This window comes from Sus scrofa, chromosome 1, assembly GCF_054392235.1.
Source record: "Sus scrofa isolate SSC_HxYL_T2T_F1_AM1 chromosome 1, Sscrofa_HxYL_maternal_Yorkshire_Landrace_v2.0, whole genome shotgun sequence".
Taxonomy (NCBI): Eukaryota; Metazoa; Chordata; class Mammalia; order Artiodactyla; family Suidae; genus Sus; species Sus scrofa.
Genome location: NC_139383.1, coordinates 287,785,527 through 287,807,123, shown reverse-complemented (window position 1 = coordinate 287,807,123; position 21,597 = coordinate 287,785,527). Strand labels below are relative to the sequence as shown.

General features: G+C 62.3%; 1 long non-coding RNA gene across 7 annotated transcripts; it reads left to right on the top strand.

The window, feature by feature from the left end:
• Positions 1-3,618: 3,618 nt before the first annotated feature.
• LOC146407337 (uncharacterized) lies at positions 3,619-20,860 on the top strand. 7 transcript variants are annotated; one of them, XR_014842394.1, is made up of 8 exons: positions 3,619-6,636; positions 7,933-8,122; positions 9,932-10,113; positions 13,072-13,383; positions 14,272-14,329; positions 14,979-16,848; positions 17,723-18,343; positions 19,071-20,860. It is a non-coding gene; the product is annotated as an uncharacterized LOC146407337 (long non-coding RNA). The 7 variants fall into 7 exon arrangements; XR_014842407.1 differs by lacking the exons at positions 3,619-6,636; positions 7,933-8,122; positions 9,932-10,113 and adding an exon at positions 13,576-14,063 and having other exon boundaries at positions 13,276-13,383; XR_014842402.1 differs by lacking the exons at positions 3,619-6,636; positions 7,933-8,122; positions 9,932-10,113 and having other exon boundaries at positions 13,178-13,383; positions 14,603-16,848.
• Positions 20,861-21,597: the final 737 nt, after the last annotated feature.

The following is a 21,597-nucleotide window of genomic DNA, read 5'->3' as shown; positions in this document are numbered from 1 at the left end:
GTCCTTGTTACTGTCGCCACTTCGCAGATGAGGAAGCTCTTAGAGGAAGGAGGTCACTGGCCAAGCTCAGACCGAGGGTTGTGCTTCCCACGCCCGGAGGCTGCTCTGCGGGACCAGCCCGCGCCCCCGCGAGGCGAGAACATGAGGGGGGCGGAGGGAAGGCACGGCCCTGGCAGGAGAAAGGGAACACGGAATGCTGTAACCAGGGCACCGCAGCCGTGACGCAGCTCAGGGCACGGGACCCCTGCCGGGCTGGTCCGTAAGGGGGGGAAACCCACTGCTTACGCAAGAGTTGACGCGGACCAGCCCCTCTCAGCCCCTCGGGGGTGGAGTCCTCACTCCCTGGGCGCCCTGCTGGCTTCCCTCACCTGCTCTGTCCCCGGGCAGTTTGGGCGCCGGGACGGACACAGCCAGTCCCATCGGACAGCGGCCCAACCCCCGGCCCAGCACCTCCCCCTGCCCGGGGTCACTGGTTGCCTCTCTTCCCCACTCTGCTCTTTGGCCTGGGGACCCTTGGTTCCCCCCCCCTCAGGGTCCCCGTGTCACATTTCACTCACTCACTCCCTGATCTGAGTGCCCGCTCTGAGCCGTGCACGTCCAGGCAGTGCACAGCCGTATGAGTGAGTGAATGCTTGAGAGACCAAGACTCACTTACTCACTTGACACCCCCCCCCATGAGCCTGGGCTGCAGTTTTCCTTCTAGAAATGAGCAGTTTGGGCTGATGCATTGGTGCTCCCTCAAGCAGCAAAGGGACAGCCCAAAATGCAGAAGCAAAATCCCAGCTGGTCTGGGATTGCACCTGGGCAGGTGGCTCAGTTTCTGTGGGACACAGTCCCACCGCCCAGAGCGGGCTCATCACGGCACCACCTCCTCAGTCAAGAAGCCTGAAACAGATGTTGCTCCCGTTCCCAGCAGAGTGGCGGGATGGGGCGGCCGGTTCTCGCGGCTGTTCTCAGGCCCCCGGGGTCAGCCGGCTTCTGGCCAGGTGTTGCCATCAGGCCCACCTGCAGATGTCCTTCTCAGGACCCACAGCCCCCCGGGCCCAGGCTTCCTGAGCGCGCTCTCCCTCAGCATCTCTTTAAATATTTAAGCAGCCATGATGCAATGCCGGGCTCTGATGGCTGGGTCTGGCATTCAGACCACGGCGCAGGCTTTCAAAGCTTAATTTTAATATTTTGTTGGGAGAAAATTGACTCGGAGAGAAAGCTGAAGCTTTTAAAGCATTAAAATGCTGAGAGGCTCTTGGACAGACCCTGCATGAATGTCACTTAAGAGGAAGGATGCTTGCTCTCAGAGCCTTCCGACAGGCGCGGTCCCCTGGCTGGTCCGAGGGGCAGAGCCAAGGGCGCTGAGCTCGGCTTCCTGCGGGCAGGGCGCTATGGCCACAACTTCAGGGCCCCGATGACTGGGGGCCGTCTCAGCCAACTGAGTCCCCAAACTGCAGGAAGAGACGGGTTCGCTGGGGTCTGCACTGCAGCTCTTCGGCAGCGGCTGCTGAGGCCACAGACTGCCCAGGGCCCTTCGTGCTGTTTCCTGCGAGGCCCAGGTTGGTGAGGAGGGCAGGGGGGCATTCAGGATGTGACTCTGCCCTGTGGCCCGGGGTCTGCCCTTGGGAAGTGGGTGGGGCTTCTGCAGCAGAGAGCATGGCTCTGAGAAGGACTCGAGCCAGCCCGTCTGCCAGGAGGTAAGAGAGGAAGGGACTCGTGCGGGTCTGTAGACGGCTCCCTGTCTCAGGGTCCTGGACCTGGACCACTCCCAGCCTTGCTGGTCGCTGGGCACGTGACTTAGGACAAATGACGTCATCCTCCTGCCCCTGGTCCACCCTACAGCTGACCTCCTGCAGGGGGATGGGGTCCGATCAGTTCGGAGGCGGAGGGGTGGATCATTGTCATAAAAAATGAAATGAAACTACAGTTTAAAAAGCAGCAGGTTGCATCCAGAGATTGAGGTTGGGGCAGACCCGCCTCTGCGTCTTCTCACCAGCCCTGGGACCTTAAGGGCAGTGGTGGAGGGACAATGGTTACTTAGTAACATCCTGAGATCCGGTGAGACACCACGTGTGGTGCCCAGATGCCCCGGGCACGAGGATCTCAGTAGAAATTAAGAGCATCGCATGTGCCCAGGAAATGCTGTGGCCGATGGGCAGTCCACCCTCTGCTGCCAACCTGGTCTTGACCCAGAGCCAGAGATGATGCCGTTCACGCCCGGGAGTCAGCTTCCATCACCAGCCAGGACACACCTGCGGATCTGGGGTTTTCTTTGGCTTTTTACAGCCACACTCGTGACCTACGCCACAGCTCACAGCAACACCAGATCCTTAACCCACTGGGAGAGGCCAGGAGTCAAACCCGCATCCTCGTGACTACTAGTCGGATTCATTTCTGCTGCACCGCGATGGGAACTCTGATCTGGGCTTCTTTAGATAAGCTCTCGGTCAAGGCGGACCTTTGCTCAGCAAGGACTTTTTCAAGACTTTGCAAAGTCCGTATGACAGCAAGTTCACAGGGGTGGCAGCAAAGCAGAGCTTAGAAAACAGAACACCCTCAGAAGCATTTAAGAATGTCCCGCTGAGCCACGGATCACTTAAGTGCAAATTCCAGTAGAGTGCTTATCTGCTTATGAAGAAAGTTCTAGAGCTGCATGGACTCCTTTTCATTTTCCAGACGGTAGGATGCCGGCCAGGTCCCCAGCCAGATGCAATTTCTGTTCTACAGAGCAGAGCTTCTGCAGTCATCCTTCCTGCAGGGTTCCCTCTGCCCCTTCGTCCTGACCCAGGGGTCCTGACCAGCCAGCACCCGGGGACATCAAGGAGGCGCCGTCTGGCCGGCGACACACCAGCCCTGGGAGGATGCCGCCTCCGCCCCAGCTCCACGTCGGCAATGCCCCTGCTTCTGTCTGTTATTAATAAGATGGCTGGGCTTGGCCTGTAAGTGAATTGTACAGCTAACTAATGTGTCTGTAGCTTGGAATTATTTATCGCCCCTGATTGCTCTGCCTGGGTTTTCAATACATAATTCATATTGGGGAGATATATTTTTTTCAGCGCTCAGAGCCTGAGGAATGAGCGAGGCTGGAGGGAAGGCCATGCTTGAAGGTTCAGAGCAGGATGGACGATGCTGTGGCTGGCCCTGGGCTGGTCTCTTGGAAGAGAAACCCGGCATCCCCAGGGAAGAAGCCGGCTCTGTGCTGCTCTCCAGGCAGGCCCTCCGCGAGCAGTCACACCTGCCAGGCGCTGTGGTTCTCAACAGAGTGAAGACAAGACGGGTCCGAGAGCAGGAGACACCAGGGTCAAACTCTCGGGGAGTGGTCAGGACAGGACCTGTGACCTCTCAGTGCCAGGGCCGCCCCTGCTCCTAAGAAGCTCTGCCCGAGGCCGCTTTGTCCTGGATTCCGGCCAGTCCTCCGTCTGTGATTAGGCAGCGATCACCACGGGCAAAAGTGCCCAAAGAGCAAATCTGATCAGAAAGGAGGCTTTGAACAAAATTGCTACATGAGATCAAGCGGAATCAGCGTGGGAGGTTTTTTAGGAGTGGGCGGCGGGCAGCGCGCCGGCGGGATGAAAGCGCCAGAGCCCACGGCCCCTCGGCTCTGGACTGCGGGCTCCGCTTCTGTCCTTTGCTTCATTCCTATGAAGCCTCAGCCTCGGAGGGACAGTGGCCGCCACAACAGCTCAGCGAGGCTGTGAGCAGTAATATTAGGGATGAAAAGCAGACCATTCAAGGCTGTTGGATCCAGGGCGAGCGGGGAGCAGAGTGCACAGAATATTAACGCATCTGCGAAGCTCAGGGCCGGACGAGATGCGCAGTGGGAGAGGCCGCATCAAATCTCACCCAGACATCTTAATCGGGATCCTTCCTCTCCTGCCGGCTGGCGAGCAGGGGGCTGGGGGCAGCAGGAGAGGGGAGTAACCCTCCTGTGAAGCCGTTCGTGTGTGTGCACCTGTGAGCCTATTGCACAGGCCTGCGTGCTGTGTATACGTGTGTGCCTGTGTGCATGCGTGGGGGAGCCCTGTGTGCTCTGTGCATGTGTGTGCACATGTGTGGGAGCCCTGTGCGTGGTGTGTGTGCCTTTGTGCACGTGTTGGGGAGCCCTGTGTGCCTTGTCTCACGTGGATTGCTTGAAGGTAAGGTGACCAGCCCTGTCCTTACCGGCCCAGGTTGCGTCCTAGGGCTCCGGCCGCAGGAACACGGAGAGGGCGCCACTTCCATCAGGCGCCCCCGGTCAGCCTGGGCGGCCAGGCGCCTTCCGTGACAGGTGGACTCTGGCTGCCACACAGAGGGTGTGTCCTGGGCAGGAATCCCAGTGGGGCTGAAGAGACTGTCTACTCCCCGGCATAGGGGCTGCCCGCGTGCGGGTGCCTGAGCCTTGGCGGGGTCTCTTGGGTGTCACAAGTCCATTCCCTGCCGCTAGTGTAGCCCTCGAAGGCTTGATGTTTGGGGTTGGGTGATTTGTCGTGGGGGCTGCCCTGGCTCTCGGGGTATCTGGAGCAGCTCTGCCCCCGCCCCCGCCCTCACTGGGTGTTACTGGCCCCCTCCCCCGTCATCTGACCCCAACCAGACCGCCCTGGACGTTCCCAAGTGTCCTTAGCGCTGGAGTTGGCCCTGTTGACACCCATTGGTCTGGAGTTCACCCCATGTGGCCTCGGGCCATAGGCCTGGGCTCTGTCTTTAACTGGATGGGGGACACGCAATTCTGGGCCAGGGTCCTTTGAGGCCTGGGGTCACCTGAGAGCCGGCGAGGCCTTTGGGGCTGGGACGGTGAGGACAGCGTTGGCTCCTCATTGCCCGAATGCCGGACCCTTCCTCCCCTCCCCCATTCCCAGAGGCCAGATTTTGCCCCAACCCTTCCTGACCTCAGGGGCAGGTCAGCTGGGCCTGCCCTCTGACCCAGCTCAAGGCGGTGGTTCCTGGGGTCCCTTCGTCCTTACTCCGAACCCCCCAAGGCCTCCCTTGCTTTCTGCCTGTGTCCTCTGCTCCCCTGGGGCAGCTGCCCCTTTGGGGGCTGGTGACCCAGGCCCTCAAGGACAGCTGTCACCAGGATTTCTCCAGCCCAGCTGTGCACCTGGGGTCGCAGGGTCCCTGGTGAGCCCCTGGGGAGTCCTCTTGATCTCCTCGTCCAGGCGGTCTGCCCGTGCTCAGGAAGCCCCTCTGGCTGCCCAGCCCTGCCCTCCCATCTTGTGGGGGACAGAGCCGCCGCCTCTGGACAAAGCACGGGCTGCTCAGGGTCTTCCTACCCCCGCAGGGCAGCCGATGACCCACTATCCGCGGCCCGTGTTGGAAATGCACCCCCAGGAAAGTTCCTGGGCGAAGGAAGGAACCGGCTGGGATCAGTCCACGTGTGGCCCCTGCAGGCCCCAGGCTGGACGCTGCGGTGGGGACAGTTTTAACGAGAGTGTTCTGACCCAGGCGACTCACAGCAAAGGGAAAAGACCAACCCCGGAGCCCACGGCCTGGGGGCCTGTGCCCTCCATCCAGGCGGGAGGTCCCTCGCAGTTCCCTGTGCCTCCTGCTGCGGGGCAGGGATGCCCGGGGGCTCCCACTGGGTGAAGAGAGCCTGGGTCCCCCTGGAGCCCCTAAGACATCCCCTGGCCCCTCAGAGCCGGCAGGGCTGCAGCCTCAGAGCCCCTGGCGGCAGGGGCAGCCAGTCCCTCCCAGTCCCTCTGGGCTTTAGGGCAAGACACGCACCCAGAGAAACGCAGGCTCTGAGTATTCACAGCTCCCCCAGGGCGCGAGGGGGCTGGGGTGGGGCAGTGAGTGAGAAAATCGGTAGTTTATTCTATGATTGAAAACAAACCCTGCGTCCTTTGGAAAGACTCGGTCCTTCCTGGCTGTTGAGCTCAGACTGAGGCTGCCCTGCCATCCCGGTCCCTAGCAGGCTGTGCTGGCTGCCTCCAGCTGGGGCACTGCCGCCAGTGAAATATTTACCGTCAGGGGCACGGCAGCGGGCACCTCACACGAGGAAGCGGAGGGGAGGAAGGCCCTCGGGTCGGTTTGGTTTGTTCCTGTTCTGTCATCCGTGGAAGCTGGACCATCTCTGCCTGTGCTAATGGGATCCCAGGGGATCCGAGACAGAAGGGGGTCCCGGGCGCCGCTTCCCTCCCAAGGCAGTCGGCGGGCTCCAGCTCTGAGACCTCTTTCTTGGGGGAGGTTGTTCGCACAGTGCCGCTCAGGGGCGTCCCCCGCAGGACTCAGGGCGCAGACACCCCTGTCTGACCACACGCTCCGCTCTGACCCTGCACAGAAAATTCCAAGGGGATAACTGGAGAAGCTGGGCTGAGGCCGGGCCACACGCAGAAGAACCATCAGCGGCACTTCAGCCCTCTCAGAATTGGCATGTTATCACCCGGAGTCAAATCCATTTTTCTTGAATTAGACCGGAGTGCTGATTATGCCGCGTCGTCTTGCACGGTTATCAGCGCTGAGGCTCTGGCGGGCACCTTGCCAACTGTGTCTAATTAACCATTACAGGCGTCCCGGCGGACCGAATGGGCAGAGCCCGCAGGAAGCATCCGGGCCGTGGGGGTTGTGGAGGGCGGAAGGCACCAGCGGGTCTTGGGGCCGTGGAAATGGAGCCCCCCCGCCATCCCCCCCACCCCCCGCAGGAAGGGCCTGAAAAATTCACCTGCTGTTCCATGGGTAAGCCCCTCGTTAAAACGGAGCCTTTGGGGGTGTCAGCAGAGTGGGGTGTCTGGAAGGGCCCCAGGCTCAGACCCCTTGGGTGGCACTTTTGCTCCCTCCCTGTGCGGCTCTAAACAGCTGACCTCTCTGTTATAAAGGCCACTTTGCAGAGCTGGGGAGACCACAACAGACCAGGCATGGGGCCGAGCTGGGCGTGCCAACCTGGAGTAAAACGCCAGGGCCTGCCTCCTGGGTCGGCAAACTCAGCAGGGAGCCCCGCAGAAAAGGCCCTGGGCCACGCCAGGACCTGGGTCTAGGCTACCCTCTGCGGTGAGGCTGGGAGCAGGGGTGTGACTTGTGGGGCCTTGGCTGCTGTGTCCACACAGCTGGTCTCTAAGGGTCCTTTAGCAACCCCGGCCAGGGATGGGGCAGGGACAGGCAGCCGAGAGGGGAGGGGGGGATGGAGGCTGCCTGGAGGCTGCCTGAAGGCGTTGTGGTGGCAGCAGCTCCCATGGTCACGGTCACCTTGTCCAGGGAAGCCTCTCCCAGACGCCTGGCCCCGGCCGGGTAGCGTCTGGCTTTAGAGGAATCACCGAAAGCTTCACCCTCGGACTGTGACGCTCTCGGGCAGCGGGAGCTGCGCGAATTGCACTGTCACAGCCTGAGTGACGGACTCAGCCTCTGGTTGTTCGCCAAGCGTTTATTAAGTTCCAACTGTATGCAAGTGCTGTGCCTGGGGTGGGGGTGGGAACAGGACAGGCTGGGACGGACGCCGTGCTCCACGGGCTCTGAAAGCAGACAGGATGCGGAGCTGGAGGCAACGTGATTCAAGGTGGGCACGGCCTGGGGGCCGGGGCCGGGGGTGTGTGTGTTGGGGGTGGGGTGCGGAGCAGCCCCGCGGAGGGAGAGAGGATGCCGGCCAGGAGCGGCTTCCGGGGGGTGGCGGCCTGGCTGGGGGCTGGGAGATGCCGACAGGGGAAGGAGGGCAGTCTGGAGGGAAGGCCGACCGGGGCCTCTCCAGTGGCGATGAGGTCACGTGGGTGTGGACGGTCCCGGCGCCTGCACGGTGGACCTCTGCTCCGGCTGGATGGCCGTCAGGTCCCGAAGGCCAAGCTTCTTCCATGGCCTGTGCCTCATGCCCAGCCCTGCTCCGTGGCACCCCAGGGGCTGCTGCTTCCTGAGGCCCAACCCTCCTGTGGATCATGGCACTGGGTGTGTGTGTGTGTGCGCGCGCAAGTCTGCGCACATGTGTGTGCCTGTCATGTACACACGTGCATGTGTGTGTGTCTGCAGGTATGTGTGTGTCTGTTTCAGGAGAGCAGCTGTAGCCCCTGCCGTGTGTCCACGTCTCACCCCCACGGTCTGCTCGCTGCAGCCTCCTAGACTCCAGGGCGGGAGCAGGTGACAGGAGAAGCCACCTGATGTTTGATGCCGGTCCCTGAGCCAGCCTGGGGGCCTCTTCCCTGCTGGCCAAGGGCCGCAGCCCCAGGAAACCTCCCCCCGGGTGAGTCGGGACAGGGCCTCTCTGCCGAGTCTCGTGTCTCATCAGGTCTGTAGTTGGTGGGTGAGGCTTGGTCCTTCAGTAATTGAGCAGGAGTGTTTGAAGCCGGAAAGCAGATGCTTGCTTGCAGAGCCGGGTCCTCCCAGGTCCCCAGGGGACAGGCTGGGCGGGTGCGTCACAGCAGCGTGTAATCAGAGAACTTCCCAGCACAGGGGCAGCGGCAGGCCCCGGGGGATCTGATGACGCTTCCTGTGTAATCAATATCCAATGACGGCTGGTGCTTGTCAGTGTCTCCGCCACGTGCTGACAAACACACGTGTCCTTACCTGGTGTGATGGTGGATTTGGTGTCACCTTCGGGGGGCACAGGGCCCCCAGATGTCTGGCTCAACACTATTCTGGGTGTGTCTGTGAGGCTCCTTCTGGATGAGGTTAACACTTGAATGTGCGGACTGAATAAAGCAAGTTGCCCTTCCACCCTGGGTGGGTCTCATCTGATCCGTTGACGGCCTCGATGGAGCCAGAGGAGGCCCCCCCTCGTGGAAGGCGGAGTGTCTTCCTGCCTGCCCACCCGATGTTGCTGGACAGCCCACTCCCGTCTCACACTGAGACCTCAGCCCTTCTCGGTCCTAGCTTGCCTGCCCCTGGGGCAACACTGCCTGCTCTCCTGGGTCCCCAGCCCGTCGTCATCACTGAGAACAGCGCCTGGGTGTCGGGTCTCCTGGCCTCGCCCTCGGGAGGGTGCACGGGCCTGCACCCGGTCCCGCCCCGGCGCCGTGGTGGGCCTCCTGCGCTGTCCCTTCCCGCCGGGTGGGGTGGGGCTTCCCTGTCCTTGAGCGGCTGTGTGCTGGCTGCTTGGTCCCTGTCTCTGGGTCTCTTTGAGGCTGCCTTGTTGGGTGTCCCCGAGGGAGGCTTCCTTGGCCCGTGACCAGCACAGCTCTTCCTCCGTGGGGGTGGGCGCTCCCTGGGGGTCGGGGGCCTAGGGAGGACCTGGCCTCTCTCCTGGGCAGCAGCGCCAGGCAGCCTGGAGCGAGGCCCTCTCCCACTTCCTCATGCCACCCTCTGCCGTCAGCTGCTCTGGAGGCTGGAACTTGCTGGAACACAGGCAGGCAGCACAAACCATGTCCCAGGGGCAGCGTGCGGGCTCCTTCCAGGGGTCTCTGACTGCTCGTCTTGGTCTCGGGCACCCCGAGTTGCCTCCTGGGTCAGGCCCACGCTGAGTGGACTGGGCTGATGAGAGGTCCCTGCTGCAGGGCAGGACCTGGGGACAGCAGCCCAGGAAAATCAAGTCCCTGGGAGGGGACATTTAACCCAGAAAACAGGAGCCTGGGGACGTAGGGCTTCAGAATGGCTGATGGAAGAGGGGTTTTCTCCAGTGTTTTCAAGGGGGGGCCAGCTTGGGGCTGGGAGGTTCTCAGATGAATTGTTCTGCTCCCCACGCGCTTCTGGGGGCTCTGGAGTGCACCTCGAAGTGAGACGAAGAGAGACACAGACACACACAAACACACGTGTGCACACGGGCTCCGAGAGCGAGCCCCAGGCAGGACGCCTCGCCCGACGCGCGGTCTGTGGTCTCTCTTCCTGTCCTTCTTTTGAGCCAGCTGTTCATCTTGGGATCACAGATTCACGTGCAGGTGTAAGAACAACACAGACTGGCATTCTTCACCCGGTCCCCTCCCCGGCCGTCACATCGGATGGCGATGGGACGTTCCATCACCTCCGGACCCCCCTCCCCCGTCCTCCTACGCCCACAGCCGCCCCCTGCTGTCCCCACCGCCTACCCCCAGCAGCCACAGGCTTTTCTTGTCAGCAGGTTCTCTGGAAATTCATCCGCATCGGTCACGTGTCAGTAGTTGGAGCCTTTTGTCCGCTGAGATCTCACGGTCGGGAAGAACCACCCACTTTTGGTGATTATATGTCAAGCCGCCGTCAACACGCGTGGGCAGGTTTTGGTGTGAACGTGTGTTTTCATTTCTCCTAAATGAATCTCCAGGGGTAGGTGCCATTCCTGGATCACCCTGTGGTCGTGCGTGTGTGTAGTTTTTAGAGCAGCCGCCCCATCTTCCCTCCCGCTGGTGAGGCCGGGGCCCAGGTCTCCACCTTCCCTTGGCTGTTGCTGCTGTGTTTCCTTTTAGCCAGCTGGATAGGATGGCGTCCCTACCTCTCAGCGCCTCCGTATCCTCGACTGTGCAATGCAGCCATGACCCACTCATGGGGCTTTTCAAGGAAGCTGCCAAGGCAGGGCACCTGCCGGAGGTGACGCTTTGCAAAGACGCGTGTAGATAAGAGCTTATCGTTAGTGTCACAAGGGATAAACAAGCCGGAGCCTTGGAAACTCAGGCTTTCCATCTTTCCTTCCTCCTCTCCTCCTTATGGGCCAGGGGCCCCATCTCGCCCCTGCGCGGATGGTGGAGAGTTGCATTATTTTGGGCTGAAGCGCCTGGCGCCATCCCCACCCCACCCCGCCCCACCCTGAGGTGCTCCCTGTTCTCTGGGGAAGGGGAGGCAGGTGCCAGAGCCTTCTTTGCTGGGGAGGAAACGGGCGGGAGGGAGAGGGGTGAGGCTGGCCACCTGCTTCTCCACCCCCTGCTGCTCTCCTGCCCTGGCAAACTGCCGGGGGGTTAGCACCAGAACCCAGGACAGGAGACCCTCCTCTGCCCACTTTACAGATGACAAAACTGAGGCCTGGGTGCCGGTAAGGGGACGAGCGTGGTCCAGACACCCGTCTTTCTGGCCCGAAGCTCTGGCTCTTCCCCCTCTGAGGCAGAGCTGGGGTGGGAGAGTGAGCCTTCAGAGGGCAGCTGGGAGGGGAAGGGCAGGTGTTATTTGAACAGCGACAGGGGTGTCAAGGAGAGAGTTACAGGCCAGGGAGAGGCGCCCCCTGGACACCGAGAATCTCAAGACTGGGGCCTCTGTTTGTGTCGGGCACCCAGCCTTGGCCTGCGAGGCACGGAGGGAAGCCGGGTGAGGCCCGTGGCAGGGCCAGGAGAGAGACGAGGGAGTCGGGGCTGGGGTGGGAGGGCAGCAGGGGACAGAGTGGGCGAGTCCGGCTGTGCTCTGCAGGTGACTGGACTGCTGACGGCTGGGACGGGTGCCCTGAGAAGAGGGCAAGGCGGGGACCCTTGGCTCTCACTTGGGCACCTGGGTGGATGGCGGGGACACAGGGAAGAAGTCACGGGGAGTGGGGTCAGGAGTCCTGTGCGCCACATGGAACGGGGGGAGCCCCGTGGCCATCAGGCGGACACTTCCACCTGCGGGAGCTGGACGTCCGGAGGGGACATCAGGCCTGGAGGTCTCTGCACAAGGGTGATGCTTAATGCGGAAGAAGGGCCTGAATGAGACCACCCAGGGTGCGTGTGGGCAGAGAAGAGAAGAGACCACGGCTCCTTGGCGAGTCCTGTTGCCAATGGCAGTCACTGGCTCGTCTCGCTCTGATGGATTTTTGCGCTTTGAGCTCTGCGGTCTCAGTGTAACATGGAATGGTAATAAAAATTGCCCTGCGGCTGGGAGAGCACTGCCTCCGGATGTTCCCGCCTCAGTCCTGGGTGCAGAAGAGAGCAGCTGGAGGCAGCGGGCGGGCACAGGGGCGCCTGGTGGCAGGTGGAGCCTGCAGGTGCTAGAACGGCCTGCAGGGTGGGTGGGCGCGCCTCCGTCCTGAGTGGATGGTTCCTGTCGGGAGACCTCCCAGAAACAGCCGGAGGCACCCCGTGTCCTTCATGGTGCCCTTTCTCTGTGTTATCTGGGCTACCGACCCGTGTGGGCACAGCCACCCAAAGTGGGCACCGGCTGTCTGGCCTGTCAGGATTGAGGGCAGGGAGCACACACCTGCTGTTGGAGGGCAGGGGGTGAACCCCTGGATGGCAACCGAAGTGACCCCCGGGGCCTGGCATCAGCCTCCCCTGCCAAGAGAAGGCACATTGGGAGGGGCCGAGGGGACACCTGCTGAGTGGCTGCCCAACACTTTGCCCAACACCTTTTCATGAGCTGGCCCTTCTGCACTGAGAGCCCTTCTCCCCCAGGTGAAGTCCCAGAACTACTCTTCCCAGACTCCCTTGCAGCTCATGTGCCATGTGACCTGGCTCGACCAATCAGAGGCATGCATCAGAGTCCAGCATGCAGGGCAGGAAGGAGGCTCTGCAGGGCAGGGGAGGACCTTTTTCTGGTCGGATGCTGGTGACTGTGGCTTCTGAGCTCCTGGGGGCATCTTCGGTGAAGCTCTGACACCAGTTTCTGGCCTGACGAGGGAGATCCAAGGGGAGACGGGAGCAGCCACAGTGTGGCTCCAGCTATGTGTTCCAGCAGTGGCGCAGGCACCTGGTTCTCTGGTCCCGCAGGCCTGCTAGGGGTTTTTGCTCTCTGAGAAGCAATCCCTTTGTGCCAACGTCAGTCTCTGAGGACCCTGTCCCACCACTGAGAGCTGGGCCCGCATGGCTTTTCTCATTACTGGGCCCGAGAACCCCCAGCCACCTAGCTGGGAGCTAGGGCACAGTGTGGGGCTGCTGGTTCCTTTGAGAAGCCTGGCAGCTCACTCCCGCTAGCGGATCTGCCTCTGGGGCTGGCCAGGCCTGGCCCTTGGGGGCCTGAGTATCAGAGCCCATGGTGAGCTGCTGCCACACACACGTCGGGCTGGGCTCCAGAGAGGATGGGGTGGCCTGTGGCTGGGGGTGGGGTGGAGGCAGGGCCTAGGACGGTCCCTGCGAGGTCCCAGCATGAGTTCAGCTTGTTTCTACGAGCGAAGCAGACTGGCCGTCCCCGCCTCCCCAGCAGTTGGGACCCAGGGAGCCCTTGGTGGCCGTGCATCCATGAGCAAAGGGAGAGGAGGCAGGGAGGGTTCTCTGAGGGCATCTGTGGACCCAGCTTGTCGTGGAGGCAGTGGGCGGGCACAGGGGCACTGCAGGGAAGGAGGGCTGGCGGAGGGGCTGGCAGCCTGCAGAGTGCCCCTTCCTTGAACAGGGCCGGTGGGCTCCCCTGCCCAGACCTCCCCAAGGCCCCACAGGCCTGTGGGCCACCACGTGATCAAAGACCCATCAGACAGCTTCTCCCCTCCCCGAGGCCAGATGGTCGGCTGGGAACAAAGAGCCGGTTCTGCCAGGCCCAGGCCAGCGGGAGGCACCGCTCTGCGTCTCCCCAGCGCCCTGCCAGCCTTTCCTGGACTTCAGAGTAGCCCTGGGAGGGGCAGGCTTCTGGAGCTTTCTATCCAAACTGGCACCACAGGGGAGGCAGGCTTCGGTCTCCCTGAAGCCAGAGCTGGCAGCTGGGGCTCAGGTATGTGGAGAACATGAGAGTGTGTGTGTGTGTGTGTGTGTGTGTGTGTGTGTAGCACACGGGTGTGCCTACGCACGTGTGTGTTGCACACGCCTGCCACTGCTTCGTGAGGGCACATTTAACCGAGCTCCTGGCTGTGGGCCTGCATCCACCTGCCGATAAGTGAGCGCATGTGCTTGAATGTACACACAGGTCGTGCGTGTGCCGTGTGAGTGCATGTGCTCGCATGTGTCCCAGGGGGATCAGCTGTGACTCACGAGAAGGTGGTGACAAGGACACCGCGGGTCCCCCGTGGATGCAGCCCAGGCGCGAGCAGCCAGGCAGGCGCTGAGTTCAGGGTGGTGCCTTGACGGGGCCATTTTCTCGGTGGGAGAATCGGCTCATTTCCTGCAAGGAGGAGGGTGGGACTGGTGGCCTGTCACCTGCGAGGCCCCGCACTTGCCAGGACAGCTGGCCACGCTGTCCGAGGCACAGCTCGTGGGCTCTGTCACAAGTCACCACTGCGAGGAAAGCCGGTCCCTGCGGAGGCCCTGGTGCTGGCCGTGGCCGCCTCGGGAAGGGGACAGGTGGACAGGCTTGGCCAGGACCGATCCAGACCCTGCCGAGAGCACAGGTTTTGACCCTGCCGGCAGTCGTGACCCGAGGGTGTGTCCTGCGTCCTGGGGCTGCTGCCCGCCTGGGTAAGAGCGGGCAGGTGTCTGCTCCTATTGGGGTTGGGAGGTCCCCCGGGAGCCGGGCACTGGCTGAGAGCTCCCCGACCATGTCCCCACGCCCTGCTGTCCAGCAGGCCAGGCCACCCTCTCAGGGGAGGGACCTCCTTCTGTCCCTCTGGCTTCTTGGGAGGAAATGTTGGAGCTGAGGTTGGGCTGTTTTTCTTCTTTTTTGTAGGAAAACAAAAGGGCCACTGCGAGCCCTGCCCTCTGAACCCCCGCCCCTTCCACACCAGGTATTGGCAGAGCAGACCCCCCCAGGGCTGAAATCTAGCCCCCAGGGTGCTGGCCTCAGGAGGCTGCTGGGAGGGGAGTGGGGCCCCGGTGGAGCCCCCGAAGGGATCAGGATCGGTGCCCTGATGAGAGCAGCTCGGAGCCGGCCCCCTTCCCCTTCTGGCCACGTGAAGACACACGAGCCACTGCAGCCCAGACCTGAGCACGCTGGCACCCCTGGGCTGTCCAGCCTCAGAACCGTGTGGGGTCACTCAGTCTATGGTGTTTTGTCACAGTAGCCCTGTGGACCATGGAGGCGCCTCGGGATCCCCCTGGCAGGGCGGCTGCGGGCGGTGGAGAGACTGGGTGCCGCAGCTCCTGTCCTGAGCGGGGAGCACACAGGCTGGGTTTCCTCCACCGTGAAGGGTGAAAAGTGGAAACGCCTTGTTTGCGGGCCTCACAGTAGCTGGATCTTCCCTCTCCCCCCGCTTCCCGCGTAACCCACCTGCCCAGTGGCTGAGCCTCCCAGACTTCGGCGACACGGCCCCTGGGACTCGGGGCTGTGGATGGGCCATTGCAGGAGAACCCTGGGGCCAGGGCACTGAGGGGTCGGTAGGGAGGGAGGGCTGGGTTTCCGTTCTTTCTTCCTTTTTTGTGTGTGTGTCTTTTTAGGGCCGCGCCTGTGGCATATGGAAGCTCCCAGGCTGGGGGCTCAGGACCTCGTCCAGAGGAAGCAGGGACTCTTTCCACAGAGCTTTGCCTCCAGCAGCCCGGCCGTTCCAGTCGACTCACCCCCGACAGTATCACGGAGCACCTGCCTGCCACCTGGGCCATCCAGGTGCCACCTGGTCACCCTGCCTGTAGGCAGAGGGAACCAGCGAGGCTCAGGACGTGCGATCCACAGAGCAAGGGACGGCTCTGTCCCTGGCCCTGCCCCCTGATCCCCCGGTCAGGGCCCCTCCGGTCTCTGGGTGGGAAAAACGCGCGTGAGCTCTGTCCCCAGCCGTGGTGGGCTTCTGCCCCCTGCCCTAATCCTCCCGCCAGCGTTCGAGGGAGCCTCGTGCAGCCCTGCGACCCGGCCTTTGCTGCGCCGCGGGCCCTGCAGGACCAGCTCCAGCGCGGCGGCTCGTGCGGAGGGAGCGTGCGGAGGAGGCCGGGCCCCTCCGGGAGCCTGCGGTGCTAATGAACGGCTGGGAACATCCCAAGCCTGGGGGTTCCTGTCCCCACACCGGCAGATCAGAAACACGCCTAAAAGCCCGGTTTGATCCATTTCCAGGACGCCAGCCCCGAGCGAAGCAGAGGAGAGGTTGAAAGGCGGCAGCACGACTGATCTGCTCGTGTTTATTTTCACACGCTCTGTGGTTTGGGGACAGGCTTTGACGAGCTGTCACTCCTCTGTCCTTGTCTTCTCCCGGTCTCTTCCTTTGTCGTTGTCCGACTCCCCAGGAGGTTAATTCCGGAATCTCAGGACAATGCCCCCAGCCGAGATGTCCTTTGTGTCAACGTCCACCCCTGAACCCAGAGAGCTGACCCCCGTGCGGCCCGACTGGCAGCCCCCGGAGGCCGTGGGACAGGAGCCAGGACTCCACTAGGCGTGGCGGGGCCTTTGGCCTGGTCAGCGGTCACTGATGGCGCTTGCAAGGCCCTGGGCTGGATGTGGGGACGGTAGCACAGCGGTGGCGCCCCCACTGCCCCCAGGAGCTCATACCAGGCTGGCGGGAGGCCACTGGGGTCCAGCCTCTGAGGTTCCCCGAGACCCACACCCCAGGGTATCTGAGGGCTCCAGCTGCCCTTGTGCCCCCCAGGAGGGGCGCCTGGGGCACTCGTAACCTCCTGGACCCCGTTGCCCTCCTTCTCGCGCAGGTGCCCACTGTCCCCAGGACTCCGTGAAATCAAACAAACAAGCCAGCTTCTCCCGGGTCCCAAGCCTCTCCCATCCTTGTTAATATTCCTTTCCTTCTGCTACGTCTGTTTCAAAAAAGGAGAAACCAAACAACACCAATAGGCCTGTGAGCCCAGAAGCCTCCCGGGGTGGGGGTGGGGGCGGTGGAGGGAGACCCCCGAGCGGCAGCCTGAACCTCCTTAGAAGACGGGAGGGGGGCAGCCACTGCCAGGGGGAGGGGCCAAGGTGTGGGGACACTCAGCCTGGGGAGGGGGGCCCATCCAGGCCTCGCCATCTGTTGAAGGAGGAAGGAGGAGAAGCCAGCCCAGCCCCGGTCTCTGTAGAAGAGCCCCCCCGCCCCAAGATCTAGGCACATCGCGTCCGTGCTTGGAGCAGACTGGCCACACGTTGCTGGGTCCTGCCCTCAGGGGCCACCCTGAGCCTGCCCAGCCTGGGAGGCCCCAGCCCCAGGTGTCCCCCTGGCCCCCCGGCCCTCAAGGCTGGGCCCCGAGCCTGGCCTCACCACCTGTGGCTCCATGCTCCCCGCGACGCCCGCCCCGCAGCGCCCTCGCCTCCAGATGGCCTCTGGATCTCTTCTCCGTGAAAGCGTCCATCCAGCCTGTGTGGCTGCCACTGCAGCCTGCCACCATCTCATGCCAGGCATGTTTTTGTATCTGCTTATTTATTTACCCGGGAGATGAAACGGCAGCGGTGGGGGGCGGGAGATGTGACGCCTTCTCCCGCTGCTGACGCGGGACGGCCAGGACCAGCCCATCGTCCACAGGCCCAAAGGCGCGGCTCGGGCACCAGCTTGGCAGGGACATGGACCGGCCCATCCTGGTCCTGAATGAAGCCTGCCTTTCAGCAAGTGTCCTTTTATGCCGTCTCCCCATGGTCTCCCCTCTCTGAGCAGCTGGCCGAGGACAGGTGCTGGACCACACGTGGCCTGGTCAGCCCTCCTGCCTCATCAGGAAGCGCTGAGCACAGTCTGGGATGCTGGGCAGACACGTCGCCCGGGCGCCTGGAGGTTCCGGGCCTGGCAGGGGCTCCCTGCGGGCTCGGGAGTGGCAGCCACCCAGGTCCCGTGATGCCTGTGACTTGGAGTGGCTGGGCCCTGGTGCAGGGGCTAGAGAACTGGGGGATGCATCCACTTGCTGGCGGGTGATTTCAGGCGGGCTTCCGCCTCTCTGAGCCTCGGTAATTTCATCTGTGAAATGGGAACAGAGGCGACCACTGGACAGCGATGCGGGGTAGTCAGCGTCCCCTGAGCTGAGTCCCTGAGGGTCCCTGGGCCTGTGCACAGGCCGTTCTCAGGGGCCCAGCCTCACCCTCAGCTCTCGGCCCCCCTGGCAAGGGAGGGTGCAGTTTGTCGTGAGGAGACAGTGGCCACAGCCGTCCGAGCTGCCGGCCACTGGGCAGCAATGGCCACGCTCCAGGGGCGCTCCAGAGGGTGGCTTCGCAAGGCCGGGTGTGGTCCTGTATCGTTTGTTAATATCAGTGCTGGCCAATGGGCTGTGTCTCCTGTTCTCAGCAGCTCCCGAATGTCACCCATCGCTCAGATGAGGGAGCTGGGCCATTTGCTGAGACGTGCAGAGCTGTGGACAGAGCTGGGTCCAAGTTCTGGTCTTCGCGGCCCAAAGCTGCAGCCGTCACCTGGATGGGGTCCTGCCCCAAAGGTGCTGTCACAGGGACCCCCTGGCATCCTGCCCTCGAGCCCCAGAGACACTTCTCATTTCAGCTCAGCCAGAAGACTGAGCTCCCCACCAGCAAAGCCGCCGGCTCTCGGGGCAGCAGGTGGCCAGTCTGGGGTCAGACTCTGTTCAAAGCTCCAGGCAAACCTCCATCCATCACTGGCCACACCCGCCTGGGGGATGCACGGAGCCTGTGTGCCTGCCGTCAGCCAGCTCCAGGGTTCTCAGCCAGACGGAGTGCAGCAGGGCCCAGATCAGCATCTTGAGCCAAAAGAACCTGGAATCGAGGAGAAAGTGGTTTTCTTAAAGAGCCCATAAGGCTCTGGAACCCGAAGAGCTTTTCCCTGGAGTTTCGGCCTAGGAGAAAGGACGAGAAGCGCTGGCTGGATTCCACCAACTCAGCCACCACCAAGGGCAAAGCCCCTTCCCTGAGAAGAAAACCCTGCAGGGCTGAGTGTCAGCAGGTAAGTCCTGGGGGGAGAGACGGGAGCTGGCAGCCGCCGGGCAGTGTGGGGCCTCCCGGCCTCAGAGGGCCGAGCTGCCGTCCTTTGGAGCCCGGGCTCCACCAGGGCCGAGAGGTGGGTAGGCTAGGCCGCCTGGCTTGGAGTCAGTCCCGCAGCCCTCACGGTGGGGGCGGGAGGGGGCACATTTCCCAGGAAGCCCACCTTCAGGGAGTGAGTGTACCCCGTACCCCAGCCCCACGGAGATCCGCGCTCAATTTTTTAAGCCCCAAGCTCCTTGGCAAAGACCCCAGGGGTGCCGGTGCCCCCGCGCCAGTCCCTGGGAGGCCCGCACATGCATGCGTCTCCTCTCTGGCGACGTGCGGCTCTCAGAGCGCCAGGAGGAGCCGGCAGAGAGGCAGGCCTGGCGGGAAGGCCCCGGCATGCGTCGCAGGCTGCGGGCGAGGATGACAGCAGTTTTGCTTTCTGCAGAGAGTGACAGCTATTTGCTAGTTGGGAAAAAGAATGAAATTAGATCTGTCCTAAAGAACCCTCCCACCCAGAGCCCTCCGCCGGCTCAGGGCCACGGCAGGCCCCCCCCGGGGAACCCTGGCCAAGAAGACAAGGCTTTCCTCGTGCCCCAGCATGCCAGGGGTTCCGGTTCCGCAGACAGGTATGGTGGGGAACAGCGTGGCTGTGTGGGCGTCCTGATTTCCAAGGGAACTGCAACCTGTCACCTTTCTGTTCGCAGGACGAGCCACCGAGAATGGAGCGGTCTTCCTGCCCCCACCTGTCCTGACCAGGGTGTGAGCGGTGCTACCTGGCGGCAGCGAGGCCCACCTTCCCTGGAGCATCCAAACCCCGGGACACAGAGGGGCCGCCCTCTTGATGGCGGTGGAACGGAGAGCCCAGGTCTGTCGAGCTTCCAGGTAAACCGGCCTGGAAAGACATCAAACTGCAGGCGCGCAAAGTACACGCTTCCTGCGGGCGTTAAACGGGCACCTCCCATGGGCGCATGGCCTCTCCTTGGCACGGGGCATGACTGCCCTGCCATGGCAGGAGAGCGGCACCATTGAGCAGCTGGTCCACGGTCACACGACAGGAAGGGAAGGGCCCCCCGGAGCCAAGGCCCTTTAATTCTGGGATCTGCGCCTTTCTTTACGCTGATGGAACTTTGAAAGGAATGACTCTGAACATCTCTGGGGCCATGAAATAAAGGGGGGGGGTCCGGTGAACCCCAGAAAAGCAGAACAAAGCAGAGGACCCCGAGGACTTAAGGTGGAGTCAGAGGCGTGGCCATGGCGGGGAGGCTCTTTCACGTGCCTTATGTCCAGCAAGACGTGTCAGTTCTCCAAGCAGCCAAGCCCCTGTGAGGTTCAAGCCTGGAAGCAGGGTGGGGCAGCAGGGAGTGGCTTCCAGCAAAGGGGGGGGGTCTTGGGGCGGGGGGCTCGTGCAGGACGCCAGCCCGCGCTCCCCTTCCGGAGCCCACGTTACTGTGGGTGGGGGAGGTTGCTCGGGGGGGGGGCAGCTTTATATTTAGGCAGGGTAGGTGGCCGCCTACACTGTGATGTCACAGGCTCTGGGGGCCTCTTCCAAACCCCAAAATACCTTCTCCACCTGCTTCCTGGCGCCGGCACGCTCTCTGAGTTAGAAAGGAAGCTGGCTGGCTCCTTCGTGGCAGAGCTGACAGGGGTTCAAGCCAGCCCTCCATCGAGGAGCAGGTGTGCACAGATCCTCAGGCTGGAAAGGCACCCAGGCCTGGGCCAGGACGGCCTTGCAGCATCCCCTGTGCTGCCTCTGCACCTCCTGGAGAACCCCTGGGTGCTAAAGGCGGTTGTGTCTTCACGTACCCCAAGCCCTGCCCAGAGCCGGGCTCTCGGCCAAATGCCTGGGATGTCACAGGCAAGTTGCACCTGTCTCTGTCCAGAAGAAGCAGCAGATGAAGTGAGAGTCTCACACGTAAGCCACTGTGCATTGTGACATGTCCAGAGAGAGAAATGTACCATGGGTCACAAGGTACACAGCAGAGTGCCCCGATTTTGTTTGGTTAGTTGGAGAAGGGCATATTAGCTGAGGTTTTGTGGGTAAATAGGAGTTTTCTAGGTAGCAAGTGGGGACGAAGTCTCCATGCGGAGGGATGGCTGGAGAGAGGAAGGATCCGGCCTGTTAAAGGACCTCACTTTAGGGGTCAGGGGTCCAGAGAGGGAAGGGAAAGTCGGAGAGAGGAAGCCGAGAGGCGGACAGGCGGCAGCTTCTTGCTGAAGTCCGTGCACTCACAGCAGCATCTCACTGATGCCTGGGGCACTGTTAGGCACGCAGCTCGGGCTCCCCCTGCCCAGGCTCACATCGCCAGGGGACGATGAGGTGAGTCGTGTGCATATTAGCGTTTGGGATGTCCTGCCCCATGGTTGGATGGAGGACGCGGCTTTGCCCCAGCTCGTGGGCCAGTGTGCTGAGCAGTCATGTGCTCGAGATTTAGAAAGTGGGTTTTTTTTTCTTTCCTTCTGAAAATAAATAGCTTCAGATCATCAGGAAAAAAAATGTTCAAGGCAGCATAAAAATTCATTCATTCAGACCCAATTATTTGAGAATCTAGAAAAGAAAGGTTCTGAGCACCTGTTTGATGAATAAATTTGCAATGTAAAAAATCGGTGGTTTTTGTTTTCTTGCAACACCCAAACCGGCTGCTGAGCCCACCTGTGGATGTTTCGGTGTAGGATGCTGTGGTTACCCCAGCAGACGTGTGCTCATCACAGAGCCCTGGAAAGCATCTTCGGGGGACCCACGTGGTCATTCAAGGTGTGATCAGATCAGGTGGTGGGGAGGCGGGGCTGGGGCTCAGAGCGGACCCGGGCCTGGGGTCCTCAGGCTGTGCTGTCCTCCTGCGGTGGCCTCTGCCTCGGGGGCTGGGAAAGTAAGCGTGGTCCTGATGCTTGCTGGAGACGGCAAGGGGCGGACTCAGTCCTGTGGCAAAGAGGCCGTGCTATTGCCGTCCCTGGGAGGCGGGACTCAACTGCCGGGCAAGCAGGGAGCGTGGGGTGAGGCGCCCCCACGAAGCAGCTCAGCAGGACCTCTGAGGAAACGGGGCTTTGCACGTCCAGGGCTGGCAGCTGCCAAGGCTGGGGCCCCATTGAGAACAGGGGTCAGAGGAGCCTGATCGAGGTGCTGTGCCGGTGTGCCCCAGGCGCGGGGGCAGAGGTGGAGCAAGTCATGGCCCTGGGGACAGCCAACCATGCTGTCCTTCCACGAGCGGTCAGCACACACACTGTTTGGACACA